At 41.2% G+C, this 12,273-nt stretch overlaps 1 protein-coding gene across 2 annotated transcripts in view; it reads left to right on the forward strand.

The window, feature by feature from the left end:
• The window catches only part of LOC129775801 (transcription factor hamlet), a 282,723-nt gene that overhangs the window by 73,325 nt on the left and 197,125 nt on the right, over positions 1-12,273 (forward strand). The window lies entirely within an intron of this gene.

Here is a 12,273-nt window from a genome sequence, read left to right on the forward strand (position 1 = left end):
GCCATATTTGGCATGTGGAGGTTTTAGGGGGCACGAAACGTTTATTTTGGGTATGAGAAATGTTTCTATGATAGTATGACACACCTTCCTCCCTATGGATAGGAGAGGGGGTCCTATAAACATAATACACATATTTCAACCTAACATGACAATTGGAAATTTTGGGAAAACTCTGAAGGAAAATGGTAAAATTCCAAAAATTCAATTCGCATGTGTTCTACAATTTCATAGTGAAAAGCGTTGTTGGTCCATTTGATGTTTGCGCTACCGAAATTGATCTTCGTTCGAAAGTGGAAATTAATTTGAATGTGATAAAACGCAATCCTCTATCGTCTTCTATCTATATAAATAAAAATGGATCGCCAAATGTGTTGATAAGAGCAAAACTCGAGAAAGGAATTGTCCGATTTAGGGCTGTCTTCATTCTATCACATTTTCTGTATCAAACATTGATTCCATGTAACGGAGAAAAATGTTATTTGCAAGTGGTTGAAAAATCTTGCACGAGAATTGTGTCTGACAATATTCTGATATTATAATGTCGAATTTTGGTAGAAGTACTGAAATTGTATAGTAAAAAATAATTGTAAAGGGTAGACTAGAAGATTACTCAATGCACAGTTCTGCGATTAGACCCATAAACTTGCTCATAGTAAGGAAACGTGAATGTTTGAAGGTATTGATAACGTTGCCATTATGAAAACGACGCCCAGAAGCGGCATGCGGAAAATAATGTCAACATCGTAGCGACCAGCGTTGCCAATGTTCCAGTTTAAACTGAATTCTTCCAGTTTTTTATTCTCGGTCCAGTCAAACAGTCAAATCCTAAAATCTTCCAGTTAAAAAACAGAAAGTGGGTTATATCTATGGTATAACCGCAAGGGTGACGTAGGACTATCGTTGATTTAGAGATCATTTGTTTGAAGTTGAATTTAAATCCATTCTGAATGAACGAATAAATGAATATTTGGGGGACTTCGAATGCATCAAATATTGGATACAAAAAACCGCGTTCTGAAGAATAATCTTCAGAAGCTTTCCTGCTAACTGCACTTGATTGACAAATCACAAAACCAAATGTATGTGGTCGCAGTATTAAAGGGTGTGTCACATCAAATTGCATCACGGAAAAAACGCTGTAGAAATTCGCCCAGTAGACCGATCCTTTTGAAAATTTTAGACAGTAAAATAAAAACTATTAAACAACTTTTGGCATTTTCTTTTTATTCATACTTCGAGCCCAAGCCCGTATGCTCGCACCTTCCTCTTTACCCCGTCCATAAGGTTCTGTACAACGTCAGGTTGTAGTTTTTTTTGAACAGAAATCCATTTTCTCTTGAAGTCCGCCTCCGATTTGACAACTTTTGGGTTCTTTCGGAGGGCCTGCTTCATAATCGCCCAATATTTCTCTATTGGGCGAAGCTCCGGCGCGTTGGGCGGGTTCATTTCCTTTGGCACGAAGGTGACCCCGTTGGCTTCGTACCACTCCAACACGTCCTTTGAATAGTGGCACGAAGCGAGATCCGGCCAGAAGATGGTCGGGCCCTCGTGCTGCTTCAATAGTGGTAGTAAGCGCTTCTGTAGGCACTCCTTAAGGTAAACCTGCCCGTTTACCGTGCCGGTCATCACGAAGGGGGCGCTTCGCTTTCCGCAAGAGCAGATCGCTTGCCACACCATGTACTTTTTGGCAAACTTGGATAGTTTCTGCTTGCGAATCTCCTCCGGAACGCTGAATTTGTCCTCTGCGGAGAAGAACAACAAGCCCGGCAGCTGACGAAAGTTCGCTTTGACGTAGGTTTCGTCGTCCATTACCAGGCAATGCGGCTTCGTCAGCATTTCGGTGTACAGCTTCCGGGCTCGCGTCTTCCCCACCATGTTTTGTCTTTCGTCGCCGTTAGGAGCCTTCTGAACCTTGTATGTACGCAGGCCCTCCCGCTGCTTGGTCCGCTGGACGAATGAACTTGACAAATTCAGCTTATTGGCGACATCCCGGACCGAACTTCTCGGATCACGTCTAAACTGCTTAACTACGCGCTTATGATCTTTTTCACTGACGGAGCATCCATTTTTGCCGTTCTTCACCTTCCGGTAGATGGTTAGGTTCTCGAAGTATCGTTTTAGTACTCTGCTGACCGTGGATTGGACGATTCCCAGCATCTTACCGATGTCCCGATGTGACAACTCCGGATTCTCGAAATGAGTGCGCAGGATTAATTCACGACGCTCTTTTTCGTTCGACGACATTTTTCCAAATTTACGAAAAATTGACAGTGAAGCATGGCCAACGTGATCTATACACTCTTATCTGATTATAAGCGAAAGCTGAAGATATAATTCCTAACAATTAAATTTCTACAGCGTTTTTTCCGTGATGCAATTTGATGTGACACACCCTTTATATGGATAGAAAACATTAAAATAAACTCTTTCGCTTGAATGTAATTTTCAATTCCAAAAGGAACTGCCAGATTATTTTGCAGCAACGATCACTTCTTTCCAGGTTTCTTCTTGATAACCAGCAAACGAAAAGAGTTGCGCGCGTGTATGTGTGTGTGGCGGCTGCTTCGATGTCTTCCCGGGGAACCGTTTTTCGATGTTGATACTCTCTTGGTCGCCTTCTCTTCTCCTTCTGATCGATCGGCTTTTCTGCACTCCCTCACAGTTAAAACAAACTGATTGCGTTTCAGGTCAGGTCAGGTCAGGCCAGGTAATGAATCCTTCGATCCCTTGCCGTCCAGCACGTTCAGCTCGTTCAGTAATGATGTTGTCTTGTCGATGTCCTCACGAAAAATGAATGCGTTTCACCACCAGAATATCGCTTATGTATTTTCCGTTGCACGCATCCAATATTGGATACGAAAATATCCTACTGAGGGGGAGAATAATTTCCAGAAGCTTTCCTGATAATTACACTTGATTGAAAAATTACAAAATCAAATGTATTTGGTCGTTGTGTTATATGGTTAGAAAACATTAAACATTTTCCTCGATACTCGAAGCCAACCAGTGGTTAATGCTAAGTCGATAACCACCTGTTGATAGCACTTGATTGAAACATATTTGGTCATAGTGTTACATGGATAGAAACCATTAAAATAAACTCTTTCGCATGAATGTATTTTCCAATTCCCAGGGGAACTGGCAGGTTATTTTTCAGCAACGATTAGATCTTTCCGGAATTTCCTCGATGCTAAATGGCATCCAAACGAAGAGTTCCGCGTGTGTTTGTGTGTGTGTGTGGCGGCTGCTCCGATGTCTTCCCGGGGAAACGTTTGTGGCATCACTCTCCTCCTGATGGATTCCTGGCCTAAGGTGCACAAACAGGTTCTTGGTGACACCGTTCATCAGCGCTTTCATGATAAACGAAGCGACAACATGCTCCAATCGCTGTTCAATTATAACTGAGTGGGTTTACGAGCGGCGCTCGCTTATATACCGAATGGTGATTTCAATAGCCTGTTTTGAAAGCAATTTTAAGGCTATTGAAAAAAATTTTGGATGAAAAAGTAACAATTATATAACGCGTGGACATTTTATCTTTCGAATGAAATGTTTATCATACCATTTCGTTCAGTTGTTTAAGAGCTATCAACGCTCAAAATCTCGTTCTCCGGCGTAACGCTTTCGTTTTCGAAACTTTGATTCTACACCCCGGTATAGAAATGAAAGACGTAGTCCTACGTCAAAAAAGTATCCAGTTTTTCCAGTTTCTCTATATTGAACGCATATATTTTACCCATTTTGTGTCAAATTAATTCATAATGTATAGAGATTATCCCTCCTTCATCCGTCCCATCACTTGACCAATTATGTTTTTGACATTTATCATTTGACCAATCAAAGGTGTATTTACATTAGATCGATCTTTCTTCACTACACACTCTACTCAGCGTAATTTTTCGTCTGCTTACACTTCCGAATTAATTAAGGTTAGCGCGGTTAGCGTGCCTGTGTGGTGCCTACCCAAACAATGACGTGCTACACTGTCTTTGAATTTATATAAACATCAGATAAAACCTAGGTAACTTTATTTCACTTACATCAAAGGATTTTTAGTTCTAAATAGCATCAATACTAAGCATGATCTATACTCTCCCATTTGACGCATAATTCGTAATAAAAAGACATAATGCTAACCTTTTTTTGTGCGGGGGATAGGGACCGCATAAAAAATCGTGCAAAACTTAACCAGCAGCTTTAAAAAATCGTGTTCGGTACACATTTTGAAATTATTTTTTTTGTGTGGTAGACAGGGACCGCATAAAAAAAGTTTCTCCCATGAAAATAACTCAAATCCATGCCATTCACCGTTCAATTTCCTTTTGTTTCCCTGCTTTGCGATGGGACACTTTGCCTTTTCGGTTGCGTGTGACTGTTTTGTGCTTTTAGTTACATGTCGAAACGTGTTGCTGTTAGAAATCATGTCATGCAAAAACTTAGAAAAACTTAGAGGATTTGATGGGAGGAGGTGAATGATTTCAGAAGTGGATAATTGAGACGCAAATATGCTTTTTTCGCACTGAAATGCATATAAACCATCGAAAAAAACTAAATGGATGATAACTTCGTCAAATATGCTTCTTTTCATACACCGCACAAAAAAAAAACCGCACAAAAAAAACGCACAAAAAAAAATGCAAAAAAACCGCACAAAAACAGGTTTGACTGTACTGCATAAAATACATATGAACTGTAGAGTTTATTTTGCAAGTATGCATGCTATGTATACTTTTTCCCACAAACACTTAAAATTTGGTTTGGACATACCTGATATAAGAAGGGAAATACCAAAAAATAAGACCGATTATTGGAGAGAAATAGCATTTCAATACCAAAATTCGATAATTTCAATACCTAATGTTAACCAATACTAGCTGAAACAAACTACGCAAAAGCATAGAAACGAAAGGTAAGATTAAGCGCCATGCACTGATTTATTGATTTCTTTTGACGTAGGACTACGTCTAACCGGAAGATATAGGGGGTGAAATGAAAATCTAGGCACTGAACAAGTAGGAAAAAATGCAAGATTTGGAACGCTTATAACTCGAGCATTTCTCAATAGATCGCAAAGGTTTTTTCATCAATTGATAGGAAATATATCTACGCATCTATCATAACGAATAACATTTCATTTTTCTTGAGATAAATAATTGAATAATTGTGAAATATCAAGCATTGTCCAAATGCACTATGTGCCCATTTTTGATTGGTCCATTTTGTGCTCCTCAAGACCAGAGCAGCAGCGAAATACAATGAAGCACGATTGGAAAGGAAAAAGAAAAAATATGAACGAAACATTGGTCGCAGTCTCACACAAGCGTAATTCTCGAGCCAGCCAGTCAGCTTAAAAATCCCCGCTCCGCTGCCGTAACGCTCATTCTTTGTGTGGACACCGACTGGACAACATCGTTGCTGGACGAGCTGGATGGCGAGGGATCGAGTGCCTTTCTCAAGGCAATGGGGGCGGAGGTGTAATGAAGGAGTTGAAGTAGTGTTTTAAGGGCCTTTCTCAAGGCTAGAGACGAATGAACTAAAAAGTTTAAAGTCTCTATAATACAAAACCACCACCACCGTAACGATCATTCTCATCCGAACCGTACACCACATCGTTTCGCATGACATCACATCAACAAACCAACACAAGCAGCCATGGTTGGATATGGTAAAGGAGGAAAAGTGAAGGGAAAGGCAAAATCCCGCCCGAACCGTGTTAGTCTGGAGTTCCACGCAAGGGTAGCTAGGCCGAGCGCGTTAGTACCAGTGAATCAGTCCACCTAGCCGGCGTTATATAGTTTCGGCCGCCGAAGTGGAAAAGCTGCTCGCGACGATAAGAAAACCCGCATTCAGAACAGACCACATTCGGTTCGGTGGACATCAAGACAACAGACAACAGAAGAAAAAAGTTTGTTATTTATACAATCTGCTTTGGTGGCGGCATCGAGGGCGTTCGAAATGGTTTTTTTCAAAACCACGAGTACTAAGTTTTCTAAAATGGAACCATTCCATAAAACACGGCGCTTATCAGGGCCATTAAACCTTTCAAAAAAAAGTTTACGAAATACAGTTCAATGCATTCTAAAATAATATCCAAAATAATAATAAAACACAAATTGATTTTTTTATAATTTGTTTGCAGTTGTTCTGAGCTTATTGATGGTTGGGGACTTTCCCGATTATTCAATTTTCACCAATTCTTAAATTGCTTCTAGATTGAAAGTACAGTAATTTATATTTAGCTCGACATTGAGCTAATTATCGAGTGATTAAACAGTAAACTAATCCATTTTTCAGGTAGATAGGTAGGTATTCACGTAGGAAAAGAAAATAAAACAATATATTTAAAATATATATTTAACAAAAGCTGTCCCCTTTGTATAGTCCTACGTCACTCCGGTTATGTCCCCGACATTACCCACCCGTCTTTTTTTTTCTACATTTATTCTGCCTTCGAAAAATATAGCAAAGAAGATGGTAAAAAGAAACACTACAGAAATGTCAAAATTCGCGTTTGAAAAACAGAACAGAGGATTGAGGTTATGCAGTGATCTATCATCAGAAATCGTGTCGCAATGCACCTGAACTAATCACTTTGTCGACTAGTGCGACGATCTGCTATCAATGATTTTATGGGCATACAGAATAGCTACGGTACTTTTCAAGCTTTACCCTAACAAAACCGAATTTCTAGAGATTCTAGAAGGAAAGGTTCTCAGATATTGTTTCACAGTAATGTTCGAGTGGTGGAATCGTCATTTTGATCTGCTCGAAGGGTATGATCAAGTAATGGTTTATGTTACCATTTTATGAACCACATATAAATATTGCACGAACTTTCGAAGGAAATTCTATTCCTCAAGCAATAGAAATGGTTAAAAAATCAGTTTAGATAAGTCAAAGCCGATCTTTTCAAAATAAAATGGTTTTACAGGATCCAGTTTTCTTCCAGTTTTTTTGAGAATAATCTTCCAGTTTTTTGAAAAATATTATTGGCAACCCTGGTAGCGACAGACCGAGCAATTCACGTAACCAAGCTTCAGCAGATGATCCAGAACGACGGTTTTAGATATCTGTAGTGAATCTGTTGATCCACGTATCGTGTACCGAGGATTATCCTTGATCAGCGTCTCGATTAGGTCATTGTCAGTGGCGGTATGACCCTTTCGGACAATCTAATACAAGCATAGGCAATGGTACTAGCGAACCTATTTGGGAATGGAGGAATCATATTCACACATCCGATGATTATGTTTCTACGAGTGATTGAATGAATTTGGATGCTCGCTGTTTAGATGAAGATATATCGTAATTCAATATTCTAAACTTTGTTCTAAATCCACAAGAGTAATCATTTTTCAGACAGCAAATAAGCGCTCTGGAATCGAATCTCCACATTGTTGCAATGTCGCTTCCAAAAAACGTTAAGAATACGAGAGTAGCAACGATTGGACGGATATGAGCTACCATTGGATCTGTGTAAACATATCAACTATGGTGTTTTTTTTCTTCCCGCTTCGTTCCTCTGTTAGGAGGAGCGCTATGTCAGCATGTCTCTGGACGATGCGAGCAGACGACTTTATCTATACCCCCAAAAAAAAAAGAATAAACAAACATTGTACGCGTTGTTGGCTCGAAGATAAGGAATGCCAACAGTTTGGGATACGATTCCTCAGAGCGCCCGGGAGGACTTTGTTTTCACTGCTAGAGACATTGTTGCTCCCGGCACAAATCATTGCAAAAGTCTCGAAGATATTTCTAATAATGCCTCAGTCGCGTTTTCGTTCTTCGCATCCGTGAAAAATGTTCAATAGAAAGTCTTGCACCATCATCGGGATTGACAGTTTTATGGTGACAAATCACGTAAATTTTTCGGTGGCATCACCACCGTGAAGAAATAATGTGCCATAAACGCAGATGATAAGAAGGAATAGACTGGCGATAATCGATAATGGGGCTTACCGTTTATCACAGAGGTGACCAAATCTGTAGCTCTTGTAGAGTTCTATTTCGATACGGTTGAACCCATCCAAACGGAATGCAAAATTATTTATTTAGTACTTCTTCTTCTTCGTGTTGCCACTCACAGTTTATCGCACCAGAGTAAATAAATAAGACATAAGTCAGTTTATCGGAGCTGATAGGGGAGGTAAAGACCCGAAGTCGCGTGATCATCGGAAAGGACAAACGACACCAGCCAATCAATCGCGGTGCAATTAAAGTGTCGTTCGCGATCTGTTGATAACGACCCATCCTTCACCGCCAGGGGACGGTCCGTTTTTTGGACAAACTCACAAATAGGATGAAGCGTGCTTAACCTTATCACAGTCACACAGTAGTCAATTCGATAACAGGGAACATCGCTTAGGTAAACATTTGAATTGACAGCGCTGTCGATATGAGCGAGACTGATAGGATCTGTGTGTTCTGTCAGCGAACATCGGATCGCCGCTGGAAATTGAATAGACCTGAGCAATCAACACACAGATTATGGTTATGAAGAAATGAGCGAAATTTTAAGAATATCTATGATTGAACATGCAAGATATTTGGGTATATTAATCAATACCCATACCAAAGTCGGTAGCAAATTGTTATCTGACGGTCACTGACAAGATTTATTGTCATAACCGAAAAAAGATAAGCCCCGCTCGTAAAGCTAAAGCTTCTTCATCGAGTTATCTCTATCGGCTAAGCCTATAACTTCCACCGGGTTCCCCTTGGAAACCCCACTCGGTGTTGACATCGTGACCATGGATGATAGCAATCGCGAGTGTCGAACGCGCTTGTTTTGTGTATCGAAAACAGGGGGTTAATTCCTTCGCGACTTTGATAAAGGGTGTATCACATCAAATTGCATCACGGAAAAAACGCTGTAGAAATTCGCCCAGTAGACCGATCCTTTTGAAAATTTTAGACAGTAAAATAAAAACTATTAAACAACTTTTGGCATTTTCTTTTTATTCATACTTCGAGCCCAAGCCCGTATGCTCGCACCTTCCTCTTTACCCCGTCCATAAGGTTCTGTACGTCAGGTTGTAGTTTTTTTTTAACAGAAACCCATTTTCTCTTGAAGTCCGCCTCCGATTTGACAACTTTTGGGTTCTTCCGGAGGGCCTGCTTCATAATCGCCCAATATTTCTCTATTGGGCGAAGCTCCGGCGCGTTGGGCGGGTTCATTTCCTTTGGCACGAAGGTGACCCCGTTGGCTTCGTACCACTCCAACACGTCCTTTGAATAGTGGCACGAAGCGAGATCCGGCCAGAAGATGGTCGGGCCCTCGTGCTGCTTCAATAGTGGTAGTAAGCGCTTCTGTAGGCACTCCTTAAGGCAAACCTGCCCGTTTACCGTGCCGGTCATCCCGAAGGGGGCGCTCCGCTTTCCGCAAGAGCAGATCGCTTGCCACACCATGTACTTTTTGGCAAACTTGGATAGTTTCTGCTTGCGAATCTCCTCCGGAACGCTGAATTTGTCCTCTGCGGAGAAGAACAACAGGCCCGGCAGCTGACGAAAGTCCGCTTTGACGTAGGTTTCGTCGTCCATTACCAGGCAATGCGGCTTCGTCAGCATTTCGGTGTACAGCTTCCGGGCTCGCGTCTTCCCCACCATGTTTTGCCTTTCGTCGCGGTTAGGAGCCTTCTGAACCTTGTATGTACGCAGGCCCTCCCGCTGCTTGGTCCGCTGGACGAATGAACTTGACAAATTCAGCTTATTGGCGACATCCCGGACCGAACTTCTCGGATCACGTCTAAACTGCTTAACTACGCGCTTGTGATCTTTTTCACTGACGGAGCATCCATTTTTGCCGTTCTTCACCTTCCGGTCGATGGTTAGGTTCTCGAAGTATCGTTTTAGTACTCTGCTGACCGTGGATTGGACGAGTCCAGCATCTTACCGATGTCCCGATGTGACAACTCCGGATTCTCGAAATGAGTGCACAGGATTAATTCACGACGCTCTTTTTCGTTCGACGACATTTTCCCAAATTTACGAAAAATTGACAGTGAAGCATGGTCAACGTGATCTATACACTCTTATCTGATTATAAGCGAAAGCTGAAGATATAATTCCTAAAAATTAAATTTCTACAGCGTTTTTTCCGTGATGCAATTTGATGTGACACACCCTTTATGATAAATGGGGATCATGCTAAATGGGTCTTGAAGCGACGACGTTAAGTAGCATCAGCTATCTCAGCTATGTCAGCTGGCGGTTCTCGATTGGCGGGCTTAGAGCCAGCCGGCGGTCTAGCTCAAAAGAATCGCACCGAGTGTGTCTTTTGGGCGGTTTGGATGTTTTTTTGTGGGTGATTTAGTTAGTCGCACTGTCAACGGAGTGTTCGAGTGGCAGTGAAATTCGCCTCATTGGCGGTCGGATATAAACAGAAAATGATAAGGTGATTGGTGGAAATTTTTGTGCAATTCGAAACACGTGAGCGCAATTTGTGGCAAAGGCACTCGAACTGTGAATGCGTAAAAAAACACTGAATAGGGAATCGCTGGAGGAGTGCTCCTATCAAGGACCGATGGGAATAGCATTTCAATAGCAGGGCAGAAAGTGGATCACAATCGATTTTTCCCCCGGCTTGGTTTCGGGGGAGGAGTGCGGAACATATGAGCGCTGTTCGCTGGGGTGAGTTTGGGCTATGATACGGCAAACAGCAATTATCCAATCAAAAATGCTCGTGCAACCGTTTTCCGCTGAAGGACTTCCACTCCAATGTGGAGATGCTTGTGGTTTATCGGGACGGGAAAAAGGACGATTCCGCCCAAATATATGTATAAATGTTCTCGAGTGTATCCACTTGTTTACTTCAATAGCTATTTTTGTATTCGGAGAAACCATATTTTTTGCATCGTGAGCAACTTCATCAGATGGAAGGGATTTTTTCCCAATCCAGGCCCAGGGACACTTTGTACTGATGCGAGTTCTGCATATGTCGTCGCTGGGTTTGGTTTAATTACTTTGATGCTATGGCTCGGAACAGACTCAAATTTTCCGGTCATTATATTTATATATGTGTATACATACTGTAAGGGAGGAAACATGTTAATCAAAGGGGTTCCACCGCAAGTTCAATTGAAATGCGTTGATAGCTTATGGCAGACTACGTGTTGAAAAGTATATTATAATCGCATTGCCGAGGTTTTACGGTGCGGTGGAGGGTAGCGCAAGCGATCAAAAAACAATGGAAAATCGTTAACAAAGATAATGATCAAAATTATGTTAGAGTGAGTCGTGCTGCTGCTGCTACTGCTGCCACCACCTCTAGAGAGGCCCTTTGTGGGTTTTGGCGCGATGCTCGGGGTTTGAGTGGATGATTTTTTTTTTCGCTCTCTCAACCTTTGGCGAAGTGGAAAACTGTGGCTTTTGTTTGATAAATACTAACGGTTGTGGGTCTTCTGGCAATTCAACTCAGATTAGGTTTTGATAACTGACAGATTGAAGTTTATCAAATCGTTCTATGATTTTTAAAACTAAACGAATTTTAGTTCTCGATTTTGAGCACGTATGGTCCTATAGTTCTAGTACAAGTCTTCTCTGTGTAAGAATCTGCCACCGGGAAATGAACATATATACCGCTGATACTTTCAGAACTGTCAAAAAATCCAAAATTATTCTACATGATTAGAATAGAGCTTGGGCCTAGCTATACTGTTCACTTCGTATTTGCTCTTCATGATTGACCTGAACCAGCGAAAAGGAGGCAACCGAGAGCTACATTATGAACGACGAATTTCGTAATTTTTCAGGCGGAGTACTCATTTCAATACATGTCAACTGTATAAACTGTTTGACAATATATTTCGCAACTGATCGCGCTCAGATTTACCTTCAATCTCGACACGTGTTGACGGTGCATATCCTTAGTCAACCTAAGACGGTAACATCAGCTTGTTTGTTCGAAGCACCAATATCCCTTCGTTTCTCTTTTATTTCAGAAGTTTCTATGTGACTCAGCCATAATTGTCTATGTAGTGCATGTTTCAAAAATAAAACCTAAATTTTATTTCAGAAGGTGCCAAATTTTGGATACTTCGAAATGAGTATTCGCAAAACAACATGAATAAATATAAATAATGAACATAATATCCAAGTAAACCAGGTGACTCTTCCGATGTGATTTTCCAGTACGACAATGCTCGGCCGCAAAACACTTTTGCTTTTTGAAATCTTTGGAAATTTAGAGACATCTTATGTTTCAATTATCAGATCTCATATGCCGTAACCATGCCGTAACCACGTACCTATACTGAGTTCTGCTTGGAATGCCCT

Source organism: Toxorhynchites rutilus, chromosome 3, assembly GCF_029784135.1.
Source record: "Toxorhynchites rutilus septentrionalis strain SRP chromosome 3, ASM2978413v1, whole genome shotgun sequence".
Classification (NCBI taxonomy): domain Eukaryota; kingdom Metazoa; phylum Arthropoda; class Insecta; order Diptera; family Culicidae; genus Toxorhynchites; species Toxorhynchites rutilus.